The 16,710-nt window shown below is 44.3% G+C and overlaps 1 protein-coding gene and 1 long non-coding RNA gene across 8 annotated transcripts in view; one reads left to right on the top strand and one right to left on the bottom strand.

Annotated features, from left to right (window-relative positions):
- Window positions 1-13,993, bottom strand: part of LOC118409584 (semaphorin-1A-like) — an 85,844-nt gene extending 71,851 nt beyond the window's left edge. For 3 of the 7 annotated variants that reach the window (XM_035810700.1, XM_035810699.1, XM_035810708.1), the window contains exon 1: window positions 13,821-13,993. The gene's annotated coding sequence lies outside the window, so the exon portion shown is untranslated. Of the gene's footprint in view, window positions 1-2,020; window positions 2,389-13,820 lie in introns of those variants that run through there. The other 4 variants (XM_035810709.1, XM_035810710.1, XM_035810711.1 and 1 more) reach the window with 2 other exon arrangements.
- On the top strand, window positions 5,447-9,910 carry LOC118409588. The gene is made up of 3 exons (XR_004830463.1): window positions 5,447-5,548; window positions 6,121-6,243; window positions 8,863-9,910. It is a non-coding gene; the product is annotated as an uncharacterized LOC118409588 (long non-coding RNA).
- Window positions 13,994-16,710: the final 2,717 nt, after the last annotated feature.

The following is a 16,710-nucleotide window of genomic DNA, read 5'->3' as shown; positions in this document are numbered from 1 at the left end:
CAGAATTTAGTTTGAAAACATATAGTAGGTAACGTAAGGTTACCAGTTTACGGTCGATTTGTTAATAATGCCGTTTTATGGAAAGCGCGCAGGTCGGGAAGTGAAAAGCTGTCCTTAATTGGAAGACATCAAAGTCGGTCTGCGTCAAGCTGTGTGTGGCATCATATTTCTTCTGAGGATTTCTCGTCGTACGAGCGTCTTTAATAAACAAGTCTGCAGCCAAGAATTCTTCCAGGGTGACCAATTTACGGTCAGTTGGGTGTTTCTCCGTGAGGTTATTTTTCTAAAGGACATATATCTGATCATTTCCCTTAAAAGTCCCCACGTAGTTCACTGAGATAACACAATGGATAAATTGTTTACATATGGCCATGCCGCCACTTTGCATCGCCGCTAAACGTTATCGGTAAGTCATCTTTGCCCCAACAGAACGCCACTCAGAGCGCCATGCTGTTCGACAACTTGCACAATGCTACTCATAATAATGGCAACGTATTTGGATGTTGTTATCACCTGTATAGATAGGAACTGGCCTTGAAATGCGTTCAGTATACATGTGGCTTGCTCACGCCGTGCCCTCCCCACATAAATTAGCCCCAACAGCGCCCCTTGCGACAATTTCTCGCTCTCCAGTGCACCAAGCTTTAACGGGCAAGTCACGTGATGCAACATGGCGTTCGAAAACTACCCGCTCGGCGAGGACAGTCACTTGTTTTTATGCAGTTTATAAGAGTTTCCTTGGACAACATACATAAAATCACCATGCATTCTTGAGATAAGAACTCCAGGTTTGGTTTGAGGTGATGTTTCAATTCATAAAGAGTTTGTTGGATTTTAAAGAGGGGACGAAAATAGCCGTCTAGAATTACGATCAGAACCGGGTCATCTGTAATAGTGTTGTGCGCACTCAAGCGTAAATGTAAATTGTTGTCCGGACTTTTCAGACGTGATTTGCTGGATGCAAAGTTATAGGATAAATAAGGCAAGACACATAGATGATTTAAACGTACTTCTTTCCTACTCAAGAGAATTTTCTTTTTTACAATTGACCTCGAAGTCTGCATCCACCAATAAGTGACCGTAAACTGGTCCTGTACGTAAACTGGTAACCTTACGTTACAGTTAATATCTTACTGATAAGAAGTACATTCCTATCGATGAAATAAAATGACCTAGACAAGTCTCCAAACTAGCTGCATATTATTCTTTCCTATCAGTACAGCAGTTACACCTGTTCAACCAAACTAAAATATTCATCAAAATTCAGTTTGAAATCTAACCAAGATAACAAGTACTGACACAGAATGTTAATCATAATTTATAACAAGTGATGGACAAGGTAGATATGCCCATCAGTACAGCTGTTACACCTGTACGGCTAACCCGGGCTTAATACAGGTAATCCTGAAATGCCAGGACAAGCACAGAAACAGCTGTTCATCTACAGGCTGTGCGCACTTTTGCCACACCTTCATCGTTTCTTTACCATTCAACCCACCTTCAATCCACAGAAACCATTAATGGCTCCTAAATATTACAAAATCTAACAAATAAACAAAGCAAAAAAACTGTAACATCAGAATTTGCTGACAATAGAGTTCAGAATTTATAGCACACAGTCCAGTCAGCCCTTTTTATGCATGCAAGTCACCCATTACCTACAAACTCCAACATGAACATCCCTCTAATTAAGCAACAGCCTCAAACCTTCAGTCCATAGAAAACCCATGAACCATGTCAAAAACTAGTAAGATGAACTTGTAGGAAGGAAGTACTTGTACTTGAATGTGAACTGAGCTGTCCTGTCTGTAATCTGGTATCTGGTATAGACTGCCTGGTCTCTATACCTTGTCACCTAACTTAGTCTAGGCAACCTTTCAAACAATCACAACGTACAGTCAAATCAAGTCTTCAGGAACAGAGCTACCACTTCAATCAACAGAACCCATGAAACGTGACAGAAACGTACAGGAAGGAAGTTCTTGAACTGAACCTGTTAATCAAGCTGCTTTGTCAATACCTTGCAATTGTGATCTGAAATCTGTGCCAACTCACAGCAGCCAACAACGGAGGTGAACCAAAGGTCCGAAACTCCAGCCTCTTTGCAAAAACACCCCCTCACCCGAATCACCCTCGCACTGGTCTTCAAAGGTAGGTTCGGAACTGGCTTTGTAGAGTGTGTTGGCCAAGAGCACGTGCTGACAAAACCACTGATGAACAAACGGGAAGTGAGTAATGCAGCCTGAGGAGTCTGAAACAGGCACGGGCACTTGACTTTCCTGACTGTCTGAGTAACAAATCATATCATCAGTACGACCGTTGTTCCTCCTATGACTGGACCTTTTCAAAATTACATCCTGAACAGTTAGAACTTTGTCTGCAGGTTGCCAAAATAATAGGCCAGGGGGGACAAAGGACCGATTCTACCTGGTGTTACTGTTAAGGACTGATCGGGTTGCGTCAGTTGTAAAGTATAAGATCAGCCGATTCAGATCAGAAGTAAAAGGAGTGCCATTGACAATAGGTGTCACGTTTCTGGCCAATCGGATCCGTTTCGAGCTCCGTGTGTCGTACAATGGCTGCTCTGTTCACGCCCGCGCTTTGCCTCACTGTTTCTAGTACTATAAACAAACGAGAACAATAGCTGACCTCTGACATCACAGAAACAACAGAGTGCAGATTGTCCTGTGAGTGGGGCCATCGACCAACGGTTCTACTGGGCAAAACTTCTTCACAAGCACTGCATCAAACTGATGTTGGCAACCAGCCCAGTTTCACTAACCCGTGATTAAATGGAGCTGCCTTCTTTGTTTGTCATTCACAATTAACAATTGAGAGCATAGGGAAACATGAGAATTTTTTTTTAGATGTATTTTTATTTCAAAACTGGCCAAGCCTTTACAAAAACAAGCAAACACCTTCAGGAGTGCCCATGTCACACAAACCTGTCTGTCAGCATCTCACTTCTCAGACACTTTCTTCACACCTGTACAAGACAACTTTTGTGTAATTCCGTCCCCACGTGTCAGGCCTGTCAGCTTGTGCTACATTTCTGCAAAATTCCTCTGTCCTTGCACAAAGGCCGCCTGTCAATGTCTCACATTAGAGCTTTAAGACTAACTATCCCATATTTGTTTATGTTCGTAAATGTGTCATGAGGTTTGCTGTTACCCTTTGGCCACTTTGGGAAGGAAGGTAAATGACAGGTATTTTTGCATGTTTACAAAATTACCCATCTATGATGGTTTGTGTCAGGTAAATAAAAGAAAAGTTGTTCACTCACTGTCACACCTGTACAGGTCAACTTGTCAGTGACTGTTTTGCTACACTGCAAGCTCTTAAATGAATTCTACGCGCCATTTCCACCAAATTATTTGCTAAATTTCCGCAAATTTCTTTGTTACATTTGAAAGCAACTCTTCGCTACATTTGAACAGAATAGCTGGCTACATGCTCGTGTGCTGCTGTAAAGCCTGACTTCGTGTACTATCTTCACAAAGCACAGGCTGGCATTCAAATGATGACCACATATACAGCCAAGCTGACATTTCTACACATTCCTGCAACTATTGTTCTCATGTACTACCAGTCACCTTTCACATTCCCAGCGAATATCCTCACATCCGTGCAGTACAGCAGAATTTCTGATGGAGGCAGCTGGCATTTCAGCAGGTGCTTATCTCACCAGCCACACCTCCCAGCTAATGGTACGTTCCATTAAAAAGGCTGTTATGCCGGTTAAATGGTTTGCGATGGAGTCGGGGAGAGCAGTTCTCACCTGCGCAGTGAAATGTCACGTTTTATCCCGCACGTCGCGGGCTTTCCGCAATGGTCATTGGAGAACGACTGTGGGAAATAACGAAAGTTCAGGCCGTCAACATGTCAGTTTATCTGCGTTCACAGCGGCAGAATGGCTCACCTGACATTCACACCTGCTTACCGACCACAAACACAGGGGAAATTCACTTTCCCTGCGGGGCAATAAATCTCAGGGCAGGGACTTCAGTCTGAATAATACATGTACATGGTAAAAAAAAATACCTAGTAAGTACATGAAGGTGAAGGGTAGGCTTGGAGGGTAGGCTTTCCTGCAAGACAGCCTACCACTCCACATCCTGTAAAGTGTAATGATGAAAAATCGTTCCTTCATCCCAAAAGCTGGGCTGGTCTTCTACCCAAGGCACTCTCCTGAGTTGGTAAGTAAGGTAGATGAAAGACCAACTTCAACAGGGTTTTCACATTCCACTGCTGGAATGATAATAATTATTATGATACATGTCTATGATCACAATATGAACAGGAGGTACGAAATAACACAAGGGGCCCTTTCACCATCAGATTTCCAAGAAAATTCTGGAGCTGTCACATCTGCTTACAGGAACTCAGACCAAGGGTGCCAAGGATTTGAAGGAAAGGCTTTGGCTTTGTTTGAAATGCACTGTGGCAAGGTTAATTGGACCTAAATTTCGTCCTAATAAGCTGGGATTTAATAGATAGTTAAAATGGGCTGGTTCTCTCCTAACCACCTTGTATTAAGATAGTCTGTGTAACACAAACTTCGCTGTCCAGGGCTGTAACTGGCCCCTCCCTGCTGGCGGATGTTTGGCGGGCTGCTATAAGCGAGATTTAATCAGGCTACTTGTATGATAGAAAAATGCTACACACTGAAGGAATGAGATGCAAAATTCATGCAGCTATGTTTGCTGCCTGTGTTTGCAGGTAGCTTGGCGGGTCCTGAATATGCAGGAACTGGTCTATGTACAATTCTCAGATCAAAATATCTGCATATAAAAGAATTTCTGACGACTATTGTTTCCACTCTGCAGGGCTTCAGCTGGGAAACACAAACAATGTCACTGTTTTCCAATCTCCAAACATCACAACTCAGTTTTCACATTTCCCAAAACAATTAAAACTACAAACACTACAATTGTTTTCCAAATTTTTCAGTGCTGACACACACACATAGGTCTGATGTGACTGTTTCCCACCAGTACATCGAACAACAATCAATTATTTGCCACTCAGTCTTAAACAACGTACTTGTTTTCCATCGTCAAATGCGGCAATTGTTCTCTCATTTCTGACAAACACAGCAAACTACGTTGTAATTGCTTTCCAATCTCAAACCAACGCAACGAACTACAAACACAGTAATTGTTTTCTAATCTCAAACCAACACTACAAACTACATACATTGTAATCATTTTTCCAATCTCAAACAAACACTACAAACTCACTCATTCACTATCCGGATTAGCGTCCGTTGTTCCCTGTAATCTCAAACCAACACGACGAACTAGGGAATTTTAAAACATTGTCATTATTTTCCAATCTCAAACCAATACATCAACTGCAAACATTGTAATTGTTTTCTGAACTCCGCACTATCACACCAAATACAGCAGTGCGTTGACCTTCATTCCTACCATGTCATCTCCACAGCCCCAGGTCCCAGCTGCACATGCCGAAGAAATCAAAGGTTTTATACCGAATCCCCTCACTGCAGCTGTATGTGTGATAAAACTGCAATCCTGTTTTACACCAGGTAAAATTTATATGTATTGTATATGATGTTACTGAATTTATCCTATTACTTGTGGTGAATGTCCATAGAGATAAACAGCACACATTCTATACTATTATAGCTTTAGTTTCCTTGTCTATACTGACTAACAGCATTACTGGGAAAGGGTAGAACAGAGATATTCACATCTTTATACAAAACAAGATGGATGTTGATTCCAGTAACTTTTTTACTAGGACATAAACCCCATTTCCACAGACAGGTCATAAGGACTGTAGCCAGACATTTATGGGTGGGACTTTATCCCTGGTCCATAGGGATAATAGAACTACTGTACATGTATCCATCTAAGTTTTAACACCTGGCCTGTGGAGTAGAGGAGGCTGGAGTGTTGGCAACCTCTGAGTCGACCCTGAACCCAGTCCTGAGACTGCTAGCTATAATAGAGTGGAGTTCAGAACTTGGTGCCCTGTAGCTGACCCTGAACCTTGGCCAGCACAGTGACATGTTTACTGAGTTCTTCTCCAGACCAGTTATGTTTACTCTAGTCTGGTTCAAGCTCAGCTTCACCACAAACATGCTTACTGTTACAGCTCCTACTCCATGGGGACAGACATGATGGGAACTAGTACATCTCCTGACACTACTCAAGAACTTTCTAACACAGGGGACTGTCTTTGCAGTTTGCAAGGAAACGTCCAGGGGGCCCAGGGCAAGTATGTATCAACACAATTAAGTTGTGTACATTGTCTTGCATGTTGACTTGATAACAAATTGAAACTGAAGGCTACCAACTGATGTTTTATCTATCCTATCCCTAGGGTTCTACCTAGTGGAGAAAACACCCTGGCAGCCCTAGCCCCTCATGGATATTGACAGCGCTAGCCCCTCATGGATACCTCATCATCTTGACCTTTGCCCTTCAGAGAAGGGGGCACACTTGTCCCTCTGTTTGTTTGGCTCCTTCTGTTGACCCTGAATCTTCCCGCCACTTTCCCAGATGTCCAGCAGCCTACAAGCTGGACACTGGCTTTTACATCTGTCCATCTCACACCCTCTCAACCCACAACACTGGACAATGGCTTTTACACTTTCTACCCAACCCCCTACCAACCTGCAACATTGGGCAATGGCTTTTACATCTGTTCCCATCAACCTATAAAGTAGACAATGACGCTCTTCCATCTGTCCAGTTGAAAACCTATCCATCAACCACAAATCAGACATTGCAACAATGGCTTTTCCAACTGTCACTCCCTCCCCTGACTGGGGAGCTAGCTGACAGTCTGTTTTCTTCCTCTCCTGATCCTGATCCTGTGAGTGGAAGTAAAACTGGACAGCTACACCTCTCTTCCACCAAGCCTTGATATTGCACCCATAGCAGAAACAAGCCAACATCTTGAATGTCTTGAGACTTGGGAGAGCAGAAGGAATGATTTGTGTCTGAGCCCTGAGAGACAGTCCTGTCTAACCTGTGACCCTGGGGTCAGGTCATGGCTGTAAGACGATACCACATTTGACCTGCTTGGCCAGTACAGTTAAACAGTTAAACACAGGACCCATTCATAACCAGGCCTGGCACATAAATCTTGCACTGGGTCACCAGTGTGCCCACTCCAATTCCAAGCAGAGGTCACATAGCCTGGTATCATCCTCCATGGTTAGCTGGCTCTCCCATTGAAAGTTTCCCTTAGCAAATGAGAAGGGAGAGCCAGAGTGCTAACTATAGAGGATGGTAGATGGAGAAATTGATAATATGCTGTTCTGATTTCCCCTCCTCTGACAGCCATCCATTCAAGCGAGAAAAGGGTATTAAACAATGTCCAGGGACCCTAACCTTAACCCTGTTTGTCACTAGTGTCAGGTTTCAGTGTCCCTTCAGTCCACAATATCATGAATATGGCATAAAAATCCCATCTGACTTTATACACATGAGATTCCTCCTAAAAAATACCCTATCTATAACTTTATACAGGCCTATATCAGGGCAAATAAATAAAAAGATATTGGCCAAGATTAGGTTTATTTTCCAGGGTAAAGATGATGTTTACAGCAGAAGCTGTTGTCACTATAGCTTGCTAGATGAAAGTATGTTTTGGCCTTTCCTACATCGCCAGACCCCCCCGAAGATGCGCTAAGAAAGTTGTTACATTACAAAAGATACTCCCCTCTACATCCATGTAGTTGTCAGCAGAGGGGGAGGAGGTTGCTCTTCGGAGTCTCCATCTGCAGATGCAGTGGAGCAGGACCAATCAGGGCCCTCCTAGCCCCAGCTGCCCCTCGTCCTGCAGTATTGATGGCAGAAGGCTTACTCACTAAGCCGGCTGCAGCTTCTTTATTGCCCAGCTGAGAGCTGCAATCTCCGTCTTCCCTGGCGGCCTCCTTTACTTTTCTCATTTCGATGGGCACGCACCTTGCATACAAGATTCCGACTGCAACAAACTTTCCTTTTAAATGCTGAGTAGCAGTAGTCACTACACGATCTGGCCTGAGTGGCAGTTACACTACACAATCTAATTATCCTCTCCAGGTCCTGCATAACAGATGGGAAACTGGTGGTTCCTTTCTTTCACTGTAAGGGTGCAAATAGATTGCTGGCATGTCACATGATATCAGGTACTACCCTATAAAAGTTTGCCCATATCAAAGAAGCCCTTATCACAAAACTAACAGCCAACAGACAAAGGACAGTTCTGAAGAGACATTTGACCGACAACACTCTGTTCCAGAAACAGGTTGGATTTATAGCATAAAATAATGATAAGGCCCTCAACAACCATGAACAGATGCACTTGAATCCGCCCTTCCGGAAGTGAGCATTACTCTAAACATGAAACCTTGTCATTTAACACCAATTATTATTACATGATTCTGCCAATAACCATTACATTGTGCCTATAACCATTACTCTATGCCAATAACTGTTACGTAATGCCCATTACCTAACAGTGTCCAGTGACATTGCTGTCTATTGCGCACGCAATCCTTTGCCAGCCTTTCTGCTAAGTTCAACCATTGTGGCATCAGTAACATAATTCTGCCGTTCTTGGCAGCGACTATTGGTACAAAAAATGGATACAAAAGTGAAATAGGTACTTCTGTTCAACAAGTTAAATACAGACAAATGATGTCATACATTTCACCCACTTGGTCAAAACTTGGTAAACTCACACTGGTTCAATTCGTCTCACTTACTTTCAAACTGATTTTTATCAAAGCCAATGATGAACTCACTTACAAGAAACACACTTTTTCAACTTCTGACATCTGGTTCTGTTCTGTAAGGCCACAAGTGAGTTTGCAAACCATTTAACCTCCCATCCCTTGTCCTGCAGTTCTCCTCCCCCTGGAGTGAGCCTACAGCAGACCTGACCCTGACATCTGCAGCTGTAACTCTCCTGACTGCCTGATGCTAAAACAGTCTGGAGGTGAAGTGGAACAACTGGACACCAGTTTTAACTGCCTTTTATTGTGCCACCAGCTGTCAAGATTACGACCTGGGAAACAAATAAAAGGACTTCAAGCAACACCTACGTCAAACTTGGCTTGTGACACTTACATGTGGATAACATACTTATCACAGAAAACAGCTGGACAAGTATTTCCAAAAACCTCTTGGTCTTTATACTCACAATCTTTCAATCTATTATACAAGCAAATCAAAATATACAGTCAAGTTAGTCAATGGTAATAATGTACTCTCAGTTACAGTTTTCTGTATATAGTATATAACTATAAGGGAAGGTATAGAGGTTGGATCATCATGATCATCACTCTTGTGTTATTATTTATTCAAAATAAATTTGTTATAAATAAATCAAATATCAAAAGCATACAGTTGTATAAAGATGATAAATTTCCTTTCATCGCCCCCATCTGATATGAAAAGCATCTGAAATGTATTTTACGGCCATTATTATGTTGGCAAGTTTTGCTATGCAAGCGATTTTCAGACATGTACATTTCTGTATACTTCTGAGTGCTGAGGTCAAGCCTTTGGCTGATCAAAAGAGCCTCTAGCAGATATTGGGACATTGTAGATTGAAATTCGATAACCATCATTGTATCAGTTAGATTTGGGTGATATTCTTTCTATTACCTAACTAACAGGTGTGCTTATGATAGAAAGCAAAACAGCGTCAGGTAATGGCAGGTATACTGGTGTTTCTTTATTGGATTTGCGGGCATGAAAGGTGCGTATTTGAACACCAAATCTAGTGAGTGTGGTGAGTAAAAAAATGCCTGGACTGAAATAGACTATCATCTCCTCACACAAAATGTGTAGAGTGTAACTGTAAGAAATGCAGGACTGTAAATGTAATACTGTATCATCTCCACACACCAAATGTGTAGAGTATAACTGAACTGAACTGATAACTAAGAAATGCAGGACTGTAATAGACTGTATCATCTGCTCACACCAAATGTGTAGACAAGCAATCTCCGATAACAGCCAGCCCGTTAATCTCCCAGCAATGAAAGCCTGCGTCGCGGCAATATCCACAGTCCTGCGAGACGCCATCAAAAACGATTACTCCCGTACCGATCCAAAATTGCGCTCTGCGAAGGTCGGCATACTTGGGCCCCAACAGCGCAGCAAGCACCCCATAATGACTGAATGAGGCCATCATGTAGTAGAGGGAAAAATGGCAGAAACCAGGAAAGCCCTTTCCTTCCTTGGGCAGTTACCCCGGATCGGACCCTAGCCATTTTGATACTCACAACCAATGGTTGAACAACATGAAGGCCCTTGTCATGGAAACAGCTGAAATGAAGTACAGAAAGAAACGGAATCGGGACTTCCTATTTCATACTTCACATGAATATTTCATGAGTCAAGACCACACGTAAGGCATGGAGATATATTTTGTAGGTGCAACTGCCCTGCTGAAGCCCCACCCCAGAAAACGTATGTCCTCGTTACAGAGTAACGGCCACAGGCAAACCTCCATAACATGGACACAATCTATCTCTCCGTGCTTTGCTACAGTCGATTGCGGGCCCCCTCTTCTTCTATCCTCGGGCTGCAGCTCCAATCCGATCAAAAGAGACAGGTTGACAAGACAAGGCAGCGTCGACATGATGAAACAACGTTCACTCCTGGAGACAACCCCTCTCCTCCACAGTTGATAAATATGTTTACCCTAGCTCACCCCAACACTTTCCCCTTTAGGGACCATATCTGATTTCCAACCTTAAAACGGTAATGATACTATCTAATTTCATGGATGGGGAGCAACCTGGCCCGTTGCCATGGCAATGCTGGGGTTCATAAAAAATTCAGTTGGTGAGACAGGCTGGGATGTGACGGTAGGTAAACACCATTAGCCTGAATTGTCTGTATGTTTCCTCCCTCCAGTGCACAACCCCGCAGCAAAGAACCTGCCAATATTGTGCTTTATATAAGGTGCACCTCATTCTATTCTATTTCTAATCACCGATGATATCCTTTGATTGTAGTTAAGATGACAATGATATATCTAATCTTTTCAGCTATGAATGTATAATGATAATCCCCCTACTTTCTTAAGTTAATATGTAGGAGTAGTATAGAAAAAATGCATTTTCATTTTGATTAAATGATTTTAGTTAAACCTGTAAGATCCTCTTACGGTTCTCTCCACGCTGTATACTACATCACTTGTCTGTAAACATGTTTCTCTTGTATTTGCACCAATGGGACAAGACTGTACAATAAAGGACTTCATTCAGTCAACTTGAGCTGAATCCTGGGAACAGGATACTACAGTACAGAACTTTTCAGAGCAGCCCAGCAGGACTCTCTGTGCTTATAACTCATCAATGGGAGGGGACAAAACCCTGCCTGTCTCTGGAGAAGACATTCTGCTGGGAGGCTGCCCAGAACAAATGTCTAACAGAACCTCACACCTGGGGTTCAGACTTCAGATGCACAGAATTGTCACAGAAGCTCACATCAAGGATGTATCATCACAGATCTCTTGTTTCATGAGTATGTTTGCGTCATTTTCGATGTAGGTATAAAGCATCCAAGCATCCATCCACTAGATCTCAGTGCCACCTGTACTCAGCCTGTTAGGGCACAAAGCCTTATAATTTATAAAGGTCTTGATTCATTGGCAGAACAGTACTCCACCCCAGGGTGCGCATCACCAGTCCCCAGAGGATGTGTCTCCAGTTACAGACCTGGCTACAGTAACCCTACAGGTGGTGGTCAGTGGTGCAGCATCTGATAAACAGGTCGGTGGTGCAGTACCAGAAAACCTGTATCAGAAGTCAGCACAGACTTGGAAGTTACATTGTTAGTAGAATCGAAAATGGCCCCACTGACAAATAATATATCCAAAGGGCTCATTCTGAGCAAAGTACAACAAAAGATCTTTTAGTTGTTGTTGTTCAAATTTAACATTGTGCAATACGGTACACTACAAGCACAAATGAGTTCATCTTTGAAAATTTTTCTCAGATTTCCGTGAAACATCTTTTCGCATTTCTTTCCTCAAATGCAGCATGGTTCACCAGAGGTATGCATGTAACTCTAACCCGAGCACTCTGTCTTCCACAGAACAATGCTATTTGCCTTTTGTTCCAGAGGCAGCGACCATGGACTGAATACAAATGTCACCCAGATTTCTCGCCCAAGCCTAGAGAGATGACCAGACTGCCAACCTCCAACAGAGCCTGTCTACATGATCAGGGCAAAGTTATTCATACACAGTTCAGGATCAATTTTTCCTCATCTAGATGTGGAAAGGGAAGATCAAAAACATTCTCTGAGGCCATACCATCTTCAATTTGTTGTTTCTTGGATTAAATTCATGGCAAGCTGAGCCAGAAGATCAACAAGAAAACAGAGGCAATCTGTTAGGGGTTGAAAAAACTGCTAACTGCCAGAGAACTAAGGAAAAGGCTAGACTTTGGACACAAACCACAAAAGCCTTATCTTTCAAGTTTGGACACAAACCTCTGCCATGCTCCAGTAGTCTGACCATGCAAGGTGACATAGAATTCCCCAACTGTCTTGAAATGCAAACACAAAACAGGACCAAGAGGCAACTGAGCATGGATGCAAGAAGCCCAAACTCTAGTCTGGGGGAAACTGTGATGCCTGTGTGTGTTTGGGGGGGGGGGGGTCCTTATGCCCTTAAATCATGGTTCCAATACTGGTTGGAAAAGTATGATTGTGACACCACCACTACTACGTACACGTTGCCTAATGTACAATGTTATACAAACAGCATCAAAATTGGGTTGATCAGACTGGCAGATACTGCAGGTACATCAGTCGATCTGTAATCTGTGTACCTGGTCACAACATCTGCTTGGGTAGCAGGTGATCAATAGATGGGGAGATGGATGGATGCAGGAATCGATAGATGGATCTATCAGCAGTTTATCTCAAATATCAATCCAGCTACATTGTCCAGAAGAGAAATACCCTGATTTGCTTTGCACAGGCACAGACTGTGACAGAGTGACTGACAAGCTGTGTCACACTGGTAACACCTGGTGCCCCCATCACAGTTTTAATAAGCTGCACCTAACCTCAGATAGCACCGTCTCCATGAGTGATTGGAAACGTCCACACTTGAGACCAGAGAAGCAAAACAAACGGGGAAAGGAAAACAAACGTGTGTAGGGGCCTGCAGATGCCGTTAGCGGGTCCGTGAGTGATGTTAAAACCGGGGCTGTGATGGATGTGTCGCGCGGCCGTGACTGCCGGACCCGGCGGGGTGCCTGCCCGGCCGTACATCATGAATGATGCAGCAGAGAGATGAAAATTGAGGCCACTGCCAGGAGCACCGCTATTACGCGGCCCCGAGGCGCTAGTCTGCCTCTGCTCCATGGTTTTTCCAGTGACAACAAAAAGCTCCATTCATTTCAAGCCGTCGGGAAAATTAGGTCCTGTTTTCCGGAGTTTCCTGGGGATGTCCAGCGATGCGCCTGTGGGACCTGGCGGGACTGCAGGCGCCTCGGCCCGAGCACGGCCACGCTACCCTCCGCACCAAACAGGTCGGGCTTACGGACCGTACAGCTGGAAATGTGGAGGAATGGCGAGGGTTTTGAGGAATGGCGTGCGTTCGGGGCTCCTACTGTGCGGACAGGGGCCGCACGTTCCGACACAGGCCGGCAGATGGCCCGGCGCTGGGGGCTGCAGGCTGCAGCTGCGCCCGGCCGGCTTACCCGCGGCTGTCCGTCAAACCCAACGAACTCTCCTTGCACCTATCCTGTCCAGGGTTCTTCAATAAAAACCCCAGCATAACTTTAGAAATGCCACACAGAGATACACTACGATATGCAAAAATGCTCCTACCTGACGGAGGTTCCTTTCGGAAAGAGTCCTTAGATCCTGGCGGTTTCGGACGAAGAAAGTTGAAGCTACGCCGAGGCTCGCAAGATTCAATCGGCGTGAAAATCACTTTCTGTGGATTGTTTACGTCGCCTAATGAATTATTAATTTATGCTAATACAAATTTCAAAACGTTGCAATTCCATTGGACGACACTGAACGGTCCCCCATAGCAGACAGTTTCAACCGCTGTAATTGGTCAGGAAAATATGGCCTCTGATTGGTTCGGCAAGAATGTCAACAAAGCGACATAACTATTTCCCGCGGAAAGATTTCCCGCCAAATCCCCTGCCATCATTCAGCTTTACAAACATGGCCAAAACATTTGCGCCCTACTTCAGGCGCGAGGAATCGGTACTCGACATTCGCCATAAATGGCTCTTCAGCCCGGAAAGCAGCGGCCTCGGGAGGTTCACTCTTCTCTCATAGATAACTTGTGTTTGTTGTGACTAGAGCGAACTTTGGGACTGGGGTGTACGACTTCCCCGGTACTTCAAGGCCGAGGCGCGTGCAGCAGTAACCCGATCACCGTCGCGTGCAGCGCGGGGCAGGAATCGAAATCTGTCAGTGTTGATCGAAGATCTGCGCTTCCAAGTCAGAAGCTCAAGTTACCAAACATGTCAGACCGAAGTCCCAGAGGCATGTCACCATAGTTCACGGTTGTGGTACGCACAAGCCGTGACGATGCGGACATGAACTTGGTCGTCAACTGTCTAACGTAACGTAACGTCAGTCTTGGGTGCCACTGCTAACCTTGTATCCAGCCGTAGTATAGCTACCGAGAGGACAGAAAAGACTCGGAAGCTAGCTATAAATACAAACAGGCTACGCCAATACGCCATGCAACATTTGCTGCCCTACAACATATTCACTAGCCTGTATTATGGAAAGATCCCCAGCCCGATCTCAATATTCTATCAATTCAGGGTCTAACTCAGTTGGCCTGTGTAGGCCCTGGAAACAGTCTGGCATCCAGGTTACTATTCACGGGAACTAAGTACTGTGGATAATAACGTCATACGTGAACTATCTTACGTAACGTAGTCATGAACTTGGCCGTTAGCTGTTTTTCGTAATTATGTTGGCGCCACTATGCCAGGCAACATTTGATACTCCCCGGCTTTGCTATTCAAGGGAATTGCTGCGGAAAGTCACGTCTTTTTCATTTCACGCTGTACTTGTGCCGGATAGTCTGCAAACTCCTAAGTGGTCTCGGTACAAGATGATATCGCAAGTTCATGTTCATAAAGTTACCATGTCAAGTCTACCTACCCATGCGTGTAACTCGCACACCCACTCGCACTGGCTAGTCAGTGCATTAGTGACCTCCCCTTGGACTGCATGGGATAAATAAAATTTTCTTTTCTATTCCTTGAACAAATATTGATCGTCTTCAATATTCACAGCAACCCTCGCATAATATAAGTTGCGTTGCATTACCCTCTGATGTCATCATCAATGTTGCACCAATGTCGTCTTTAACGATGACCTCGCTGCTGACCCAAACTTTATGTGTATGACGCAATAAGCTCACCTTGAAATTAATTGGTACAACCATATGCAAGGTAAAAAGGATGGTCTCCTGATGCCGCGGATAAAGGACAGGTTACTATGGAAACCAGGTGTCCGACGACGAAAGTTACCCAGGTCTGCAGAAAGTAGGTCGTGCATGGAGGCCGGGATTTGCACATCTTGTGGTGTTCTGGCCCGGAGTGTTTTTGATGTGAGACTGGCGCCGAAGTGTGCTCCTGTCCGACAACCGACGGCTCAACACGCACGCAAACCGACATTGCACCTTCCCGCTAAAACTGACCACCTGTCAGAAGAACTCGCTCATCGATCAGAACTTCCCGCCAAAACTGACCGCCTGACGGAAACCTTCCCCCCAGGATGGTTGTGGCCTGACAGAAACTTTCCCGCTCATACCGCCCACTGTCAGGAAGATTCAGCCATCACAGATGCCCGCTCAAAAGTAATCGTCTGACAGAAAATATTTGGTCGACGGTCGGAGAAAAACAACTCGGCCATCACAAATTCTTGCTTAAATTAGTCACCTAACTGGAAAACTAAGAATGGTCATCGATCAGAAATTGCAGCCAAAATGGCCATCTGGCAGAGACATAAACACTATAAAATGGCTTCCTGGCTGGATGGGGAAAAAACACGACCATTACAAATTCCCGCTAAAACACTCCACCTGACAGAACATCATCATCATCCATCCGTCAGAGGAGCTCGTCATGTATAACAGTGTATGGAGGTCAAACTGGTAGGCCAGAAATATTTCCACACAATTAGTTTCGCCTCTGGCGGCGGCTGCGACCTTGGGAAATATTGACTACTCAGCAGGAGTTTCAACGGCCGACGATTTTTCATACACACTTCACGGCACAGAGCGCAGCAGATACCTAATGGTGCTACAATTAGTCGTGGAGGTCTACCGAGAGCTTGAGGCGTACGCACATGTACAGCTGTTTGTGCAGCATTAACTAGTTTCTATCGGACCGGTAAGCTTAAGCCCCCCCCCCCCCCCCTCCTCCACTGATCCTCTGACCGAGACCGCTCAGAGACCAAAATAGAATTTGAAGTAAGACACGAAAGATAACAAAACACGAAAATCGCCCAAAAACATTTCATTATCTTCAGCCAATTGAAGTTGACACGTATGCAGAAGACATTCGTTTGAACTACTTCTGAGATCTTTGCCGCTGAATGGCCGCCGCCTTAAGTTGAAAGGGATACTGTAAATATGACAGAATCATTCAGAATCACTTATGATTTCTTCTTTTTTTTTTCTTTTTTTTTTTAAGGGACTTCAAAATTTGGGCCTTTTTTCTCAATAAACTGCCCACCG

This window comes from Branchiostoma floridae, chromosome 2 (assembly GCF_000003815.2).
Source record: "Branchiostoma floridae strain S238N-H82 chromosome 2, Bfl_VNyyK, whole genome shotgun sequence".
Classification (NCBI taxonomy): Eukaryota; Metazoa; Chordata; class Leptocardii; order Amphioxiformes; family Branchiostomatidae; genus Branchiostoma; species Branchiostoma floridae.
Note: the sequence above shows the minus strand (reverse complement) of the source record. Positions and strands in the feature narration are given on the sequence as shown.